Raw genomic sequence first — 20,422 nt, 5'->3', positions numbered from 1 at the left:
TGGCCAGTGAGCTGGGTCTGTGCCCTGAACAGCGATTAGCGGCAACATGTACCCCCGATGCCACGCAACAAACAACACCAGCTACACACCAACAAGCTGGCTAACAACTGCACTGAAAGAATCATCACGGGGGAAAAGAGAGGGAATAAAAGGAGAGCGCCTCATGCACCATGCCTGGTGCAAAAAGTGACATAAATTTATCCAGGCCCCTTTAATTTATCCAGGCAAGGTTAATTCTGCTTCACATTCAAACACAACCTGCCCTTGACCTCTATTTATCACAAAAGCCACCAAAACCGAACACACTGAATTCAAAGTGCCGTCTGTGACGCAGCGAGGCGAGCTTTTGACTGGGAAATTATCAGGGGGGAAAATAAAAAGCTACTAAATAATCCTCACCTTTACGTCAGCCACCATTGTCCTTGAGCAAAGCACTTAACCCCAATATGTTCCAGAGGAGGTGTACAGTATCCAGAAATATTGTACAAAAGGAAAGATCATTTGTCAGGTGCGTCAGCATTTGGAGGACGGACTGTGACAGCAATTCAGTGGCATATACATTACAAAAACTGTGATCTCTGCCCTTGTGCGTGAACTAATGATGTGATACAGTATTGATCTCCATAAGGAAGGCAGTTATAGAAGAGCTCTTGAATCGGATAGGGCTACAGTGTTGGACTCAAGGACACCTCAGCAGAGAACACGCGTGACTTTCAGGGTCATGTGGTTCAGTTCTAATCTCCACACACGACAGTAGCCCTTCATCTACACATTATGTTCTAAATGTGCGTAGTTGAACTGATTTTAAACTGTTTGTCCATTTTCCTTTCCTAGCAATCTGAACTGTTCATTCATTACCATTTAGCCATCTACCTATCAGGTTCTATTGCTCAGTTGTTACATCCAACTCAGTATGTAGATATATTTCTAATTAAATTGTTATTTAATTAGTTATAGTTGATATTTAGCAATATTTAGCTATTTCAATGAAAGTCTATGGTCCATGCATAATCATTTAGCTATTTTTATTGCACTTTCCATTGCTCAGACATTACAGCTAACTTGGTATGTGGATATATTCTTAATTTGAGTTGTTGAGCTACTCTGCCTGTGTATACCCTAGGGTACAAGTACCCCTTGTTGGCAATCTCTGCTCTAATCCAGTTCAATCAGTATACAATACATTGTATTATGAAACTGTACTGATGTGATGGTGTAAAATTTGTGTGTTTTGTTCAATTACTTTCTTAATTAGTTTTGATTACAGTGAATAATATTTCACCCATGTTTCCAGTCCATTTAGCATATTGGTGTTGAAGAGAAAACCTCTTATTTGTTAATTAATCTCCTTATTTGTCCGTTCATCATCCTCTGTCCACAAATCCCCCCCCCCCCCCCCCCCCCCCCCCCTTGTGGTGTGCTCTTGTGTAGATAACACAGAGGCTCGGTTCATTCTGCAGTTAGCTACTGCATATGCCACATCAAATACAAGTGTCCATGAAGATTCCTGCTTTAGGAGGACAGCAGGAAATTTGGTCGGTGGGATGGAGTTTCACTTCATTTTGCACATTTATTCACAGTGATGGATTTGAGAAATCTGTTTATGGCTTTGTGTCTGTGTGCACCCACAGCTCTCTGTTTGTGTGTGTATGTGAGAGAGAGAGTGTGTGTGTATGTGTTTTATTCCATCTCTTCCATTGATCAAGCAGTTAACTGCTCTCCTCCTTCCTTCCTCCCAGAATGCCCCTGGGAAACAATTACAAAGGCACAAAGCTGATACAGAAACTACAGCACCTTGTGAACAATGTCCCCGATCCTGTTTGTATGTATGGTTAAGCACTGTGGTGGTGTAGGTGAGTAGATGTGGAGGTTTTACTGCTTCATAGTTGGGTTGTTGTTGTAACAGTTTAAATCTGTTGTTAGACAATCATACCATTGCTTTGGAAATATTTCAATAACTACAATCTGTCACTGCTCAGCAAGTTACCTGAAATATGTTATCAAGTACTGATCGCAAATTATTATATACTTTGCATTAATTATTCAGCCAAAGACAGAAGGTGCCTTTAAACAACTCAAACAGAAAACAAGACTTTGAGGTTGAACAAAACCTACTGTAGAGGTTTACTGACCACCCAGCACCTGGTTTAGATGAAGTGATGACACAACTCTCCACAAGTCACAACCTCAGAGGATTTCACACCTTCCAACCTTTCTCAGAATAACCATCCTGTAAATGTCTAAGAAACAGAGCATCACACGAATGAGTAACTATAATTTGATTACTGACTTTTTAACTGTAATCCCTTGCATTAGTACATGCTGGACAAATAAATAACTGTAACTACTACTGTAGTGTGAGGCAAAAGATTGACATAATAAAGTGAAGTAAGTTCCTCAAAACTTACTTAATTACATTAATTGAGTACATTACTTATAAATACAAACACTTGGAGCATATTTACCCTGAACACTATCATAGCTGGGACATGCAGACAGTGATTTTATGCTGAATCCTACCTGCCTGCAGAGGATGGTAAAACATTTATAGATGTTTTGACCGGTCACTACCATGGTTGGGATTGGTCCTGGTGCTGCTAATGGTCAGTTTGGCTGTGACAAGACAGGTCAATGTGTTTGTGTGAGTATGAGAGAGAGACAGTCAGGCAAACAGTGCCTGATTGTGGTACAATTGGTATGCAGGGTCTGCATCGTCTGACAGAGGCTTTTGTTTCTTTCTTTTTGCTTGTGCTTGCAACTGTGTATCCGTGTGTGCACTTAACTGTGTCATTGTGCACATGTGTTAGATGCGTTGATGGCTCTAGCGGGAACCCATTCCTGATGGAGCAGTTAGTTGTCCCCAGGCATCACAGGTGTTTCCTTCTAAGTGACGCCCATTGACAGACACATTCCATCCAGGTTCCATTTGGGCAACCATGCAATAAATCAACACAACATCCCGCTCTGCCACTCATTACTGCACACAGTGTCTGAGGGGCAAATAGGCAGAGAGGCAGAGAAAGAGAGATAAAGGGATATAAAGGGACGAAGCGACAGTTCTGCTGATTTTCCAACAATGCCCCCCCCCCCTAAAGAAAGGTAATTTGAGAGTCTGATTGCTTTCTTGAGATAGTGTTTCATTTCCCTGTAATAGAATTATGAGGTGTAGCAGAATCTCTATTTTGATGCCCGCTCCGCATCTGTTGCAGAGGGCCCGGGGGGGAATCAACGGCTCACACACTTTTCTAAGCCAACAATGGGCAACAATTTTATGATTTGACCCAGTGGGGTGATAAACTGCAGCAAAACACTCTTAAACTAACAAACAACTTGCCGTGTTAGTGCAGTAACAATTTTGGTGCTGGGTTTATACGGTTTAGGATTAGGAATAATGTGATTTCAAAGTGAAATTGTGTTCAGTATTAGCCCTTAAATAAACTCTCAATCAGCAAGCAGAGGAAAAATAAAGGGGGAGAGCGACTGGCAGGCAGAGAGAGATTATGATGGAGAGATTAAGAAACAGAGAGAAAGACTCAGATAAAGATTTCGACATCTGAGCTCCACAGTTTCCTTTACTTCACAGCACCAAAGTGATTGACAAATTGTTGAAAAGAACCTTAATAGGATTTGCACTGCATTACAAATATTACACCAACAGTGCAGCTGTGTAGCACAACATCAGCTCTGAAGGGACCTGGTCATTACACCTGAGGCTGAGCAAACCTAAAAAGTACAACGGGTAACTGTCAGCTGTACTGGATACATTTCTAATACTCATGTTCCTTTGAGAGTATAATCCCTACAACACATGGGCGACTTTACGTCCGTTTCTAATATCTTTTACTAGAAACTAAGCCGGCAGCATGAACTGCAGTTTACTGGGGGACATTTAAATGACACATTTTATTTGGGGAGTAATCTAAAGAAATTTTCAACACTGAATACATGAGAAAACAGCAAATGTTAGCATCAATCAAGACGGGAACTTTTTGTATAGCAAAGAATGATATTAGACAGTAGCTTTGAAGAATGGCTGATTTTTTTATATATAACTTTATAAACTGTAACAGTTAAAGTTAATCATTGAGACCACTAGAAGAATTTATTCAACTGCATATGCTCCCAAAATGTGCAGTCAGCATTTACAGGGGAGCTCAACAAAATATACACTTGAAAGTCAGTTTACTAGTCACGAGGAGTACTACTCAACATGTGAAATCACTTAAATAATGTCTTTGGTGTCTCCTGAAGGAGCTTCGTAGAAAAATAAAAAAAATAATCCAGTGGTTATACGGATCATCTCTGCTCAGATTTGAAGTTTACTCAATTTCATACTCACAAACTTGCGAGTTGAGGTTAGACAGATATAGCAATTGGCCGCACAGGGAAGGTCTGTGGAAAACGTGCTCTTACTAGCCTCACTGTTTGAAAGTGCAATGTGCTATAATATCACTCCAACCTCTCCCTATAGCTTTGCTCCTTCTGATTCGATGTTAAGCTGTGACAAGACTTCTCTAATGGTCAAAACTAATAACTGCCACACTCTCTCTCTTTACACATGTCAGCAAGCTGTTGCCTTTTGTTGGCACCGTGGAGATGCAGCTCCTTTTCATGCCCCAGCACTGGCCTCTGTGACCACACAAACACCACGGGCAGCCGGGCCAAGCAAGCATGACATGGGGAAAGATGAAGTGAAGCTGCTGGACCCTGACACGCACAAACCCACAAGCTTCGATCTTCTGTCTTCTTTATTTTGACCCCTGCTTGTTGGGATACACCAGGTTAAATTGGCTGAATCCCACTGGAAATGTTCACTGTGTTGTGCAACCTGTATTCGCTCTGACTGAGTCTCTCTCTCCACTGAACCCAGAAGATACAGTAATCCATGCGGCTGCACGGGGACCGATTCTTTTCCTTCTTGTAATGCAATCCTGTGTTTAAATCTGATCAAACTAAGCTGAATTATTTTTGCTTTTTTACATAATATTTTTCCATAATCATTGCTTCATAAATAGTAAAAGTAGGTTTGATCAGTTTGAATTGGATTCAGTTGGATTAATTTCCTCTCTACAAAATCAAAAGCTCATAAAATCAGTAATATACCATACTCATTTCGAGGACTAAACCATCTGGCATTGTTGGCGCTACTCTCCAGCTTGCTCTTACCCTCCCTGACTCTTGCTTCTCAGTTTATTTCTAACACTTAAGCCTGCTAAATTTAGCCAACCAAGGCATTAAGGCCATAACAAGCAGAAAAATATATACACAAGTCCGCAAATTATTCTTGGAGATTATACAGGATGGCAGAGAATTACTACATAAGATTACTTCAAGATTCACCGGAACATTAATTTCATTGCATGATACTCAGAACAAAATTTTATATTTCACCGTATACATACAAGTTTGTGTCAATTCTCCCAAAATGTCACTTTGAGTATGAAATCGGATGAAATTGCTTGGTAAGTAATCATCCAGTGTGGTTAAACGTAATTATGGCAAATATCCAGTCTGAGGGCTTTCTCTGCAGCATACAATAACATATTTTTCAAGCCTTGACCATTACATCCAAATAAGTAAATGCAATCAACAGAGGAAGAGAGATGGGAGGGTAGTGGGCTGGAGGAGGGAGGGGTCATACTGCAGTCACATAGAAATTAAATCTGTCTCTGCACACTGAAGACTGCGTTTACACTCGCAAACTCAGCTTTTACTATTCCAAACAACTCCCAGCAGAGCAGACAAGGAGGTAATGGAGGGTGACCACAGCGTTGGATTGCATTATGCCAGCTATTGGGGAACAATTAAACAGCCAAGATGCCTGAACAGTGAAGTGAAATTCACACACTTAAGTATTTCGTTAATTTGATCTCCTTGATTATTTCTGTTTTATTCCTTTTTAAAGGGTAAGAGTGTTGGCCTGTTGACGAATGAAGTCGGCACACAATAAAAGGAAACGAACATTTATCGTTTTCAGCTTTTCTTCCCTCATCCTGTGAAGAAGGTTCAAAGCAACAGCAGGCACTCGAGCATTAAACAATCATATTACACTTGCAAACTCAGCAAACTATCAAATGAACAGGCCACTGCAAAAATCACACTTTTTACATCTGCGCCTTCTTCCTCAAGGATCTCTCTGACGAATCCTGCATTTGTATCTCAAGGTATAATAACTGCAGAGAGCGAAAAGGCTAGCTACAGCAGTTATTACCTGAACTCACTGGACCGGAGAAGGTCAGAATGTTTGAGTACCTGTCAATTACTTTATCATAATGATCCAAATCTAAAAGCTCAGCACTTATTCTGTACTTTTACAGTCACAGTTGCTCTGCTTTCATCAACTGCGGCTGCAGTTTCATTTATTGATGGCAGTGGAAGTCAGCGCACACCCACATGCAAACAAGCATATAGAGATACTTTTCCTTGACAGCTATAAATGTCGGGGTTTTTTTGCAAGATGTGAGTGAGTATGTTGTTTGTTTTATTGCATTGTTACATACAGAGTGCAAAAAGGTAAATTAGTTTTTACCATGAAGTGAGATCGGTTTTTGCAGGAGTTAAAGGAACAGATCAATATCATGCTCATACACTGTGAGGCCAGTAAATATTAACTACTGCCTGCAGCTGCTTAGTCTATACCCTAACATAAAGACTGGGAAGTGTGAACCTGGTTCTGTCAACCTAATGGGGTGCAGACATTTCTGGATTTTAACATATAAAGAATGCAGCAGGAGATTGTGCGAGTTGGACGAACAGTCTGCAGCATTCAGGTGAGGGGACATAACCACACATATTTGCTTTTGGCACATCAACACTGTCATCAGCTCTTTCTCTCTTGTATGGCACCTTATTTCATAATGAGATATTCACATTTATTTATTTATCAGTTTCACATCTGTTTTGTGTAAGAAATGTCATCAACTCTGCCACTTTCTCAGTGTGAATGCTCCAGACATTGTCCCGCTGTAGGTGCTGGTACTTTGATTCAGTTAGCGTTGCACACAGCGAGGCAAGGTTTCCTTCCATTTCCAATCTTCAGCTTTGTATTCACCATCAGACTTGAGAGTGCTATCAACTTCTGCTAACTCTCAGCAAGAAAACAAACAAACACATTTCCCAAAATGTCAAACTGTTCCTTTAAATCAACAGCCTTACAGTAGTAAAGAAAAGAGACATATTCACCACAACTAAAACAAGACAGTGAATCCAATCACTTTCTCATACAAACGCAAATAGATTCCACACACGTAAATATCTGTCCACTCACTGCAGTGATGTGAATGATTGGCACAGCAACAAATATCAGTATGCACATTGTTGAACTATCAGCTGAAAATGACCTACAGACCACTGGGTCCATCTTTTCCCCTCACTCACCTGTCTCACCATCATCATGCTGCAAGAGGAAGAGATGCCTCTCACACATCAGATTTCATTACACCCTCAGCCCAGCATATGACTGATCACTGTCAGAACAGACAGATTTCATTGAGAGGTGAGGGAGATATGCAGTTGTTATGGTGTTGCGATCAATCAAAGTCTAAGTAACATCCTGCGGGACGAGGATGAAGGACGATGTATTTATTTAATAGGATGATATGTGTGTATGTGATTCATACAAGCGCGCCTACATTAGTACCCACATCAAATTATGTGGCTGAATGTGTGCATTTTCTACACATGCCTGGGTGCAAGTGCCCAGATGTTCCATTTTGTCGCAATGTCTGCTGTTGATTGCTTTTATGACTGCTCTGACATAAAAGCCATATGTCACTTGGACACATCCTTATTGAAGGACTCATCGTTTCAGTCAGCCACGGAAATGCCTCATAATAGGACTGCACTGCTGCCAGGCACAGTGCTACTGGACGGGCACATGCAAGCTCTGTTTAGTGTTGTCAGTCTTACAATATAAGCATATAAAAAGAAAAGTCACCTTTTTTCCTCAAGCAGTACGAGATTGCTAGTGTTATGCATTGCATTCATACAGATGATGAATAGGTATCAGCTATATGCAGGGGTTCAAGGTCTCACTTCTGCGAGAATAAAGCTATTGATTCAAGCTTATAAAGATCCTCTGTTCTGTTGAGAACCGGCACTCTGACCTCCATGTAGAGAAGGAAAAAGAACAAAAGTATAGAATCTCCTTGGAATAAGTACGTTATGTCAGTTTTATGTATATAGCTCAAAATCTTAACAGAAGCATCACACTGCAATTTTTATGAAGATCTGTTCGAAAATGTTCCCTTTACAATAAGTGGATTTATTTAAAATTGATACTACGGTCTTGAATGAAGAGAAATACCTTGAGCAGATGATATCTCTAGCAGTATAATAATAATAAAGTAACACTTGAAGGGATGGTGGTCTTGGTCTCTTGGTGCACTGTACACCAACAAAGCCCAAATAGAAATATCTCCACAGCTGTTTGCTGGCTCAGGTATATATTTGGTTGAGATATTCACGGTGCCCAGAGGATGAATCCGAACAACACTGGACATACTCTGACTTTTCTTGTAGCTCCACCATGGGGGGTTGACATTTCGGTAAAATGTCTCTACAGCTGATAACTTTTGTATGAAGTATAATCACCTTTGTCCAATATTTTTATTTTTCAATTCATGCAAAACTAATGACATGTACATCAGCCTTGTTTGTAGCCAAATGTTAGCATATAAAAAAAAACTGATGAACATGCTAAATATTATGCCAACTAAACACTATAGTCTGTAGATTATTGTCTCGTTTCCATAAGGGATGACAGGAAGTAAAATAAAGGAGTGTCTAGTGGTCTACAGGTTAGAGAAGCTTACAACCTCGCCACTTCACCAAGTGCTTGTAGTGTGGATTTTCCTGGAAGCAAGAAATAACTACCTTTGAATGTCAAATAGATTGTTACTGAAAAAGGAAAACCTTGGCAAAATGAGTGCGTCGTGATGGTAGGACACTGGTGACAGCATTTGGTGAAGTATTTACTAATTATTGCACTTCACTGTGACTTTAGGAAGCAAGGTATCAAGTGTCATTGAGAATTGCCTCCTTTCATCCTCAGTGGTAGCAAGAGCAGAACAGTCAGACTGAATAATAAGTCAGAACCAAGGGCTCAGTGTGAGACTGCCCTTGAGGACTAATCTATATGTGTCCCTGGTGCTTAGGATGTCCCTGGGATGGAGCAACGCAGAGTCTGGACACTCAGAGGACTTAGGGGCTTGAGAGTAAAGGGGAAAGGTCTAATGACTGAATTGATGTGCTGCTTATTCTGGATCTTATTCACATCCTGTTTGCTTTTCTGTGATCTACCTCTTTATCAGTATCTGTTTACAGGCAATATCCAAGTCCGGAACTATCCAGTGTTTTCAAATGGTTCATTTTGATCCTGGACTGAGACACCTCTTTCAGTTAGACTAAATTTTGGTCCTTTGTTTTTGACTCAGGTCGAAGGCTCCTGTCACACCTGTTGGTTCAGACTAAACTGAAAAATCTGAAGGTCTCAACCCATGGGGAAATAAATTGTTGGATATGGTTATGAATTAAGAGATTTAGATTTCAGCTTTTTCACTGTAGCCTACACTGCCATTTATATTAGAAAAATACAAAATTACATGAAACTGAATATAAATCATTAGCTTTTTCTTTAAAAGCAACACCCAACACAAAACAACACAGTCAAACCCTTTGTCATCCATTCTTACTTTGATTTTAATCTGGAAAACAATGAAAAAAAAGAATATAAAGACTCTTGCCAAATCCTTTCTGGGTAGTTTTGATAGCTTTGCCCTCTGTCAGCTCCTGCGGTACACTTTTAATATTATCTCACTAAAATATGTTCACACTGCTCTTCAGGGAGCTGCTGGCACACTTTATTGTTCACTTTCAAGGGGGAAGTGTTCATCTAGGCTACTTTTAAAAACAAATTAAAGAGAGAACAGCTACACGCCACAACCCTGAAAAGAGTTAGATGGTACAAATTGTGTTAGAGTGCATACAGAAGCCCCTATTCTGCTTATGCATATATACTGCACATACTTTAGTTTGCGAGGGAGAAAGAGGGCGAGTGAGAGATCGCAGCTGTCAACATGCCTCTCTTTCTCTCTCCTGTCCTGTCAACCTCTCTCTACCCATGGTGCAGACCAGAGAGGGGTTAGAAAAGCCTCCCTCCTCTTTCTTTCATCTCTCTGCCTTTGCCCATCATTCTCGAGATGGAAATGTCAAACAGACAGTCATTGTACCACTGTATGTCACGCTGTCAACATTGTCACCCATCAAATTTACTGTCCAATGCATGCATTCTCCTGCTTTCTGTTTAACATCCAAGCTCCGTATGCTGGAGTTCAATGTGTTTGACATAAGAAGTTTCAGTGTAGGTTTCAGGGGCTGTGGTCTCTGCACTCCGCTGTCACTGAGAGGGTCTAAGGTCAGCAGCCAAAAGGACTCGTGAGAGCGTTGGTTCAGACAAACACACCATGCATAGACCCTGAGGTTTTCATCATCTCAACATGTCACACACATCTTTAGCATCACTGTGCATCAGGGATGTCGAGCGCCGTGCTGTTAAAAATGTGACAACTGAGTCAAGGCACCCAACATGATGGGCAGCAGTGTCAGTGTGATGCACAGGGCTGCAAAAGCACAGTCACACTATCACTCACACATCAGATGTTATATTCACCCGAGCCTGTGCGCAGGCACACTGTAAATAACTGCAATGTCTCTTTTCATACATTAAACATCATAATAATAATAACAATATATTAATAAACATTATTTTTATAGCACCTCTTGTAGCCAATTGATCACAAGTTTAATGTTTTAAGAGTTGGTTTGTATCTTTTTCCTTTCATAGAAGTTTCGTATCATCCCAAATATTTTCACAAGCCGAAACTACTTCTGTTTTCCAAAGAAATCAAAGAAAAACTCTAACTCCAGATGTATGACTTAAGCTACCTTGTAAACAAACAAAAAGTTATATTTGCAGTCAGTGTTACTCACCAAAACTCATTTGCTGTGTCCTTGAGCTCTATCAAACATCTCGCCTGCATAAAATATTTGCAAAGCTGATTTTTTTGCATATTTAAACTGTGCAAAGTTGTTTGTTTACTAGCATTCTTCTTGTTTACAGCCTTTGTTAGCACATCATAACATTGGATGCCAAGTTACTGCCTAAAACTCACAATCAGATAAATAGCTTTAAAGCAATGGCAGAATTTGAATTACAAAAAATCCACATGATAACTTCACTTATCATGTCAGTTACAATCGTTTCATTATGGAAAATGGCTGAATCTACATACATACATCTAAAAATTACTGAAACCTGAAAATTCTTGATGTACATTTACATTCAAAAGCAAATGCTTACAGCTAACAGTGTTAATAAGGTGTATAGAGCCAATAGTACTGCTCCAAATGAGTCTCACAGACCAATAAAGTCCCACCAGTCATGCAAATGTGACAAAGATGTGAGTGCACTTTGATTTCATAAAATTTTCATCACAGTGCCGAGTGTGGGCCAACAACTTTATATTAGTCTTAGTTTATGAGTTTACATCAAGAGCTTTATGAGGGCGCATGTGAAAGCATATGGAGTTTCAATCTCTATTCCAGAGCGTGATCTTTCATTTTGAGAGCATTATTTTTTCATTTCATGTTCAGATTTTGTAAAGCGTTTGCTCAAAACTCTGCCCACACAAGCACCAGTGCCAGCAAATAAGATCACATATCACTGCACAAATGTCCTGCGCTTGAGATTGAGACCATCTCCTCATGCTCAGGCCTGTGAAACATCTGCTCTGAGACTTCTGCTCTCACTTTTGGATTTTGTGAAATTACCCTGTCGAAATTACCCAACCAATAGAATTATTATTGTGGCTGCATTTGTGTTTTTTATTGTTACATCTCTTACTTACGTTCACAGTTAATCCAGATTCTGGATGGATCGCCCAAACTTGATGCTATCACGTTTACAAGGTAGTCACATTGGCAGCATGGGAATACATCTGTGATAGGAGTGTCACTTTCTCCAAACGTCAAGTGCGAACAAATTTAACACGACATGTAATTTCTTCCTCTTGTGCACGGACGCGCATGCAGACAGACGAGGTTGATCACTCGTCTGTGGTGACTCTTCCGTTGCTGTTAACAGGTGAGGCCACAGATTGTGCAAAGACGACAAACAGCCTCACCTTTCGTTACCTTGCCGTCTACGATGTTTAACTCATAACACTTCCACACACAGCTTCAGATGCTTTGGTGTCTCACTTGCTAGTGTCACCCACTTTCATAGGTAAATAACATAACATTACTGACTTACTTTACTGATACGTCAAGAAGGCATAAAATAGGTCAACCTGATAGTTAACGGCCTCTGCTGGATTATGAGGCAAACTACTTCAGATGGTTCTACGTCTTCTACAGTTCAAATAGAAGCTTTCCCCCTCACGTTCAAATTTAAATAATGATTGACAACCCTAATCAGTGATGATGTACTTGGCTGTTAATTACACTCATTTTGGAAATACTGATTCCAGGCAAAAAAAACGTGTTACTCTGCTATCTGCCTTCCAGTGTTAATGAACCAATAGCAGAGTTGAACATTACAATCTGATAAAACTAAGGAAATGCTTAAATTGTGTCACAAGTATGCTTGATTGACTTCTTACTCCTCATTTAATGCCACAGCAATATAACAACTGATTAAGATACAAAATCTTCCTCTCTCTGCTTTTTTGGAAGTTCCAGTTCAGCAACAACTTGAGTTTGAAGGAGTTACAATTTGCTCCAACCTCATTTAGAAGCAGTGATGGTGCTTTTTTCCCATGTAATACTTGCAGCTTTAAGTCAGGATAAGGCCTACTTGGCGGCGGGACTCTCGCCTGCCACCACTACAATAAGAAGGCAACAGGACGCTAGCCAAGCACTAGCTCTCAGCACTAGCTGTAGGGGTCTAAGCAGCAGGGAGGCTGTACCACAACATAGCTTCTGCTACATGTCTGCCAGATTTGGGCATGAATAAATAAACACAGCAAGATCTGTCCAATTTCCCCCCAGCCCTTAGGCTTTAAACCAGAATACTTCTGACACCTGCTATGATCATTCATTATCTTCCCCTCACATGCATTATTACACAGGTGCCAAGTTAAAAATAGTCTATATCTATTTTTGATGGGTGCCAGCGAACAAGTGAGAGAAAGCACACTTGTGCTTGACACAGCAGATGAGGAGATTAGTGCTGGTTAATCTGTTCCAACTGTGATTCCCACAACCAAATTACTCAACAGGTCACAGTTCACTTGTTCGAAAAAACAAGGAAGCTTTCTGGGGACAAGACGGACGCCTCTGACATCATCTCCTGCTACATAAGTGGTCAGAGTTATTAGAAAGCACCGACTTTGAAACAACTTTGTAGCATCAAACAGTAATTTGCGAAGGACGATGGTCAAACTGCCAAATTCAATATTCATTTGAGTCAATTACATTGGCCCCGATGCGTCTTCTGTTTATTTGTCTGAAAGTAAAAATAAATGGTGAATGGACTTTGTTTATATAGAGCGTTGACCACTCAAAGTCACATTCAGTCATTCACACATTTGTACTGCGCTACATTATGCTCCCAGAGGCAATTTGGGGTTTGGTGTCTTTAAGGACACTCAAGAATGGGGATCGAACCTCAGACATGTCGTCCATCTTTATCTTTATATACAATCTTTGCTGCAGCCCGAGCACCTCCTCAGTGTGATTTGTATGAAAAGACCCAACAAAAAGCTACATATTCTATATAGCTGCCTTAACTCACAGGGCAGGTTGAGTTGACTGTTACAGGGGAAATGTCAAAGACACAGCAGTGCTCAGTAACCCCATGCTGAACCAAGTGAAAGCTTGATTCACAAGCTGGTGGAATATCTCTCCAGGAAAGATACTAAGCAGGAACTACTGTGACATACAGTATGTGAAGAGATACTGAGTGTAATTTAGGTTTCGCAAAATACTGTGCAAAACACTGATTTCATTCTGTATAGTGCCACGGTGCACAACAGAGATAAAACTCAAGATAATTATTTCAATCAAAAATCATACGAGAATGTGATTTTAATGCTAAGAATGAATGTTAATTCTTCAGTATTTACAAATATGCTTAAGTTGATTCATTTGTATTCATTTGTTGGTTAATATCAATATTAGCAACATCTTTGTTAGTGTAATTAATTTGATTAAGAATCCATTATTCAAATGTGTCAAGGTGATGATCCTGCCTCTGTTATATGTATGTTGTAAACTGAATGTAATTGGATATTAGACCATAGTCAGACACTTTAATGTATCACTTAAATTTGGGAATTTAGACATGACAACCGATTCCTCAATAAAGAAAATGATTGTTCCTAGAAGCCATAACTTAGGTTATAATTAGTACATAACTGTGGTGATTTGGAGTTTCTAAGTGCTAAAACTGTAATGAAGTCCGGCAATGAAACATTAAAAAAAAGAAGACACAGTGTGCATCAGCCTTGTAAATCATCTAATGTGACAGACAGTGACAAAGAAAGGTGAGTGAAGCCAGAAACACGTCTGGCATCGTGACACTAAGAGATCGAGGCAGGTTACAACATGTCCACTGACAAATGCTAGTAACAGGGGTGGAACAGAGACTGACATGGGTAAAAGAAAACTGGTCCTGAGGGTCGAACAAGTAAGAGAAGGAGAGACACAGAGAGGTTCTGGAGAGTAATAAAGGAGGAAGGAGGGAAGTGAAAGAATACATGCTGTTAAACGGTGGTGAGAAACGGGAAAAGCAAGTGATGGTGAGTGGGTAAAAAAGAGCCTGACAGACGCAGACAAGGACGGGAAAAAAGACAAGCGTAAAGGAAGCAAGTGATGTGACAATTTTGGGTAATGTGTGCGAGCATGTTTGTGTGTGTGTGTGTGTGTGTGTGTGTGGTGATGAAGGATAGCTATCTAGCGAGAGAGGGGGAGAGTGAGCCAAGTGGTCCAGCACCATCCTCGAAGAAACAGCATCTGTCTCAGCAAAATAGAGAGGAGCAATCAATAACTGCACAGTTAAGGTGTGTGTGTCTGCTTGTGTGCGTGCGTATGTGTCACTGGTTCATTGGCCATTGCAGCTTGCTTGCACTGCATCTACGAGGAAGAGACAAAAATATACAATACATGAATGACAGGAGGATACGTGCTTAAGGATGTTTTTAAGTTTTAGCAAAACTAAACGGCTCCATGGATGGTAAATGTTGTCTGACAGTCCGCTACTTTGGTGGAAATAGCCATGTGGTACATAGAGATATTTTATTTTATTTTCTGTTTAAATTCTGACAATTTTTTCATTCTAGGAGGCACGTTTTACAATTGGAAAATCAACTTTAGTTAATGCTCTCTGCAAACTATGCAATGGTGACACAATTTCGAAATGGTCTAAAATCTAGTGGCCTCTCTGACATTTGTCCATTTACTTTAGTAAGTAGTCATATCGAGCTGGACTGTTAATGGCTGCCCTCGCAAAGTGTAAGTGCTTAGTCACTGCACAGGAGAGAAAGGTTGTTAATACATTCGAACTGTAGCTGATGTTCAATACAAACATTTAAGGATTTGCTCATTTTCTTTCATGCACTTTATTTAACTGCCAGATGATTGAATGGGACTAGGTTTGTATTTGCAGTAAGTAAACCCAGCACCAATATGGCTACATGCAAACTGAAAAAAAAGACAGATAATATAAAGTACAAACCTGAACAATATTCTGCATATTTTCTGCTAATCTTGCTCAACCAATCACGAGTCAGTCCCAGCTGTCAATCATGATATTTCATTCTGTTTTCATTGCATCAAATAACTAATTATAACCAAACTTGCCTGAAAAATAAGCACTTGAACATCAGTGTGATAGGAGCTGCCTAACATGACAGATACCATCTGCATTTGATGTAATCCACTAACATGGAGGAGGCATTAATTATGACCAACAGCAGCCATCCACTAGATGGCAATCAAGACGCTTTGGCTTCACTTTTGAGGAATAGTCATGTCATCCATCTTTATATACAATGCAATCGCTTCGCTAATTGTTTAAATATACCATCTGCATGTTTATATACAGTCTATGATTAAAAATAGTGCAGCTTCAAACTGAAGCACATGGTCAATATATTACCTTTATCTCACAACTAAATTCTCCTTTCACAATATCACAGCCACAAATACGCCAAAGACGAGGGACTGCAATCTCACTCAGCTGCGGCACGATAGCAACGACCATTGTTATTTGGCGCCTGCACCTAATGAGAGAGCTCCATTCAAGAGTGGAGAAATATGGCTGCTCAGAGGATGATCCGTCAACATGCAGTTCAAAGTGAGGCATGATCAGCTTTATGCAAATATCTGCCTCTGTGACGTGCGGAGGATGCAAAGTGCAATTCACATAATGACTTTTTATCCCCTACATGGGTTTACTATGCAAAGCGTCAATGCTCTTTTAAAATTATCATTATTAAAATAGAGCATTATTTATCACAGCCAGGAAAGTATAGGAACATTACTCTGCATCCAAATGGACACAGATGCATGATGGATTAAAGTGTGTCCACAGCTATCTAAAAAATACGAATATATATACTGTATATACACTGCATTTATTTCTGCATGTAACCTTTGAAGTCTAATAAAAATGGGAGAAACACTCTGATCTCCCAGAGAGAATAACCCTGTTGGTCAGATTCACTGCAATCAAAAAGACAGTCTGTTTCTCAACGCGTATCAGGGGGAATTAAGACCCCTGAATGAGAAATCAAATCACACAGCATTTCCTTTCATCTTGTCTTGAATCGATAGCATGTCAAGTATGTTGGAGCAGACCTCGCAGCGCTCTGGCATAATCTACCAATGAGGATGACTCCTGCTTTTTCGTTCTTTTTTTCTCCTTCATGTGACACCTTCGAGTTTAACTCCCTACAATGTCAGCTTCGTTCAGTCACGCTGCCACTCGGGGATTAGACCTTCATCAGAGTATCTGTCTTTACAATACAAACATTTCCCTCATCCAATTTAGTGTATTTAGGATCTCGCCCTGCACGGTTGTTTGATGGATGTCCAGAGGAGCTGGCAGTGGAGTGGAGAGGAAGCTTTGAAGTCCAGCCTCACACTGTTTGACTATTCAGGTTGACTTTGATAAACCCCATTAGACTGTCACTATCTCTCCCCTTCTCTCTTTCTTTCATTCTCTTTTTCTTTCTGGGGCAAGGAAGACCGTCAGAGGCATGGGTGTGAGAGCAAGAACACAAGGTGGTTGGATGCTGCTGGGTGAGTGAAGTGGATGACAGAGGAGAGGAATAACCACAATGTGCCTCTTGAAGGCAAATTGATTGCGATGACTGTGAATGCGTAGGAAAAAAAATCAAGATGGCGTCACAGGGTAGTGTTACAAATGACTTAGATATTGCAATTTCAGGCTTTAGTCACCGGAACAGATTGAGAGATGAGTATCTGGGTCTCCGAATGTGCAGTAGTAGGTGAATATCAGCTTAATCACCAAAGAATGAATGATTCGTCAAGAAGTCTGCGGAGGTCGGCACTCTGCATGCACGCCGCCGCAACGCCCCATTCACCACTCGCCACTATCTAAATTGAAAAGAGTATTTATACCAACTTAGGGATCAGAAGTTAATGGAGGCAGTCATGCATCAATTGAGTTACATAAAAATGTCCGTTGGAAAAGGGTGAGATAACTACATCCTTTTAAAAGATTTTTAATTTTCTCAAATTGGCTTTTTGTGCCTAATGGAGGGGAAGTGTGAGTGTGTGTGTGTGTGTGTGTGTGTGTGTGTGTGTGCTTCAGGGGGTTGTAGGCATATTACTGCAAGAGTTTTAATCAGACATCAGAAGGGGTATTAACAGGGAAATGCGCTACAGGAGTAGGATCAAATAAAGATCTCTCTCCAATAGAATGAAACGCCGCTCTATGGTGTGCCGGCTAATCACGTTGGCCAAGTTGCAGCATACATTGCTCATAGAAGGTGCAGTGACAGTTGAGGGAAAGTCATTAAGAACTCAGTATCCCTCTGTTATAATAAATGTAATGAAACCTTTGGCACCGAAGGACTGATTGTTCCTCCTGCTCTGCCCTCATGTAAACTCCTTTGTCGCTCAGTGTCTAATGCTCCATAATCCCATCTGTTAGTTTGAGGAAAGTACGATCATCTGTGTTGCTTCGCAAATCTGATCCCCAGGCAAACTTTTGCCTCAAGCTGATGAAATCCTTCTCACATTTAATGAAATGTATAAATCCAATCCCAATCAGGATTGCACTGCAAACACCCTAAAAGAGATTCTGGAGCTAGTTGAAATTAACATTACACTCACTGATGAAAACAGCAATTTGACTTTACAGTTTCACATGGTTTGGACAGAGTGAACCACAATAACTTTAAGAGTGGTACCTGAAATGCTTGTTAATGAGAACGTCCTGTAAAAGAAAAACAATCCCAAAGGTCGTCTGGACAAACATCTTATTACGATCCAGAGTTAGGTTTTATTTTTAGATGACTTCCAGCAGCCGTAGTAATGTAGATGACAAAGAATGACAAAGTCGGCACTGTGAGAAGGTCAGGACGGCCCAATGAGCTGACAGAACACAGGATTTCAACATGGGAGAGCGCTGCTTGTTTCCCATGTTATCCACAAATGCTCTACACCCATATCATGACAAATGACCTCGAACTTTAAGGAAGTATTTAACCTAACCTAACCCTAATGCTGCACTGGACGTGTGTGTGGGCATTGTGGAACATTTTGTATATCACTTTTCACCGAGTATGTTTCACCACAATTTCAATGTCTGTCTGTCAGATATGTAACAAAGACAAATATTTATAACACTTCCTGCCCCTGTTTCAAAGTAAAAGGCCTCCAGCGTTTCTGTTAACTAAATCCAATCATTTGTTTTACAAGGTTATTAATATTATTGCAGGACTGGAAGATGTATGTCTTCATTAGAGCCCTGGCATTTAAATACACAGTCCTACTTTTATCAGAGGAAACACAGTGTTCGTACCAGAAACCTCATAAAGCACATCGGCAGCAGACATACATCAGACACGCTCCCTGTGTGAACAACAGACAGAACAGATCAGTGAAGCTGCTGTCACGCCCTGCACATGCACCCAGTGTGGTGTCCCTCACCATACCATGACCGTTTCACAACAGAGACTTCATGCTGATTATTATTACTGTTACTTACTCCTGTAGGTTGCATCTGAGGGTAGGGACGAACAATCCAAATACTAGTTTAGCAGGAAAACTTGACCTTGTATGATGAAGCAGCAAAAAGCTCAGAGTACATTTCGTCTGTGGTACTAAAAATAGTTCTAACACGCTTCCCTCGCTGGCACATTCTCCATTCATAGAAGAGGCTAATTCAATACACACCTGAAGTAGTATCCTAAAAACCATAGCAACAACTCTTATGCTATCACAATGACTGCATTAACCCTTGCTGCTCAACACAGCAGCAATGAGTAGAAAGTTATGGGTTTCACCTTTAAATAAAGCTTTATAAGGGGTGCATGTAAAGCAAAAGGTTATTACTCCACGACAGAGCCTGAGAAAATTTGTAATTCAGGCATGGTTTTGCATTTAAAAACAAAAAAACTGGATGTGCTCACAGGTTGGGAAGCCAGTGGGGGATCCGTGGCATGTACTCGTGATTTTAAGCTGTTTAATTGAGGATCTTCCTTGTAGGAGGAGGTGGTTAGTGTAAACCTACCATGCTTTAACCCTCGTTACTTATTTGACAGGAACATATACAAGGTTATCACAGCAATATTCAAATGCAATGCATCACCGATCTGTAGCCTTGTATCCTGCCGGTGTATGCTCCCTGCCCACTCCCTCACTGACCTGCACTCACATTGCACTTAACCAATAAACACCAACATTAATCAGAAGTTATTACGACCCATTCAGTAATTACTTTAAGTTTGTTTGATTCAATGTAGAATTTGTGAGGCCTGCATGTTCCATAAACACAACACAAAACGTCTGTAATTTTGTTACCAGCCAAGATATTGCAGTTACAGTGCACTGCATATCTTTACAAACAGTACATGCACATACACAAACACCTTAGACACCCTAGTCCCTACACATGATTTATCCGATTTTAGGACTCAAACACATGGAGTGACAAGATGCCATTCATTTTGGATGGAACTGTCAAATAAAGTCCTCTAGTGCAACATGGAGAAAGTGTCAACTGATCATACTTTTACATCCTCAGCTGTTTTTGTTGGATCTCAATTTAAAAGCATTTTAAACAAGTGAGGAAAAAGACAGTCAACAGTTTCTCCATTCAGTATTCAGTAAAAATAACTTTACTGAGCTCCCGTGACTTGAATGTAATGAATGGAAATGCATCACCCGGGAA

General features: G+C 40.3%; 1 protein-coding gene and 1 long non-coding RNA gene across 5 annotated transcripts in view; one reads left to right on the top strand and one right to left on the bottom strand.

The window, feature by feature from the left end:
- The window catches only part of neto1l (neuropilin (NRP) and tolloid (TLL)-like 1, like), a 63,873-nt gene that overhangs the window by 29,358 nt on the left and 14,093 nt on the right, over nt 1-20,422 (bottom strand). The gene's annotated exons all lie outside the window — the stretch shown is intronic.
- On the top strand, nt 1,472-6,292 carry LOC138405224 (uncharacterized). The gene is made up of 3 exons (XR_011238892.1): nt 1,472-1,535; nt 1,740-1,853; nt 4,566-6,292. It is a non-coding gene; the product is annotated as an uncharacterized lncRNA (long non-coding RNA).

Source organism: Paralichthys olivaceus, chromosome 17 (assembly GCF_024713975.1).
Source record: "Paralichthys olivaceus isolate ysfri-2021 chromosome 17, ASM2471397v2, whole genome shotgun sequence".
NCBI classification, from domain to species: Eukaryota; Metazoa; Chordata; class Actinopteri; order Pleuronectiformes; family Paralichthyidae; genus Paralichthys; species Paralichthys olivaceus.
Note: the sequence above shows the minus strand (reverse complement) of the source record. Positions and strands in the feature narration are given on the sequence as shown.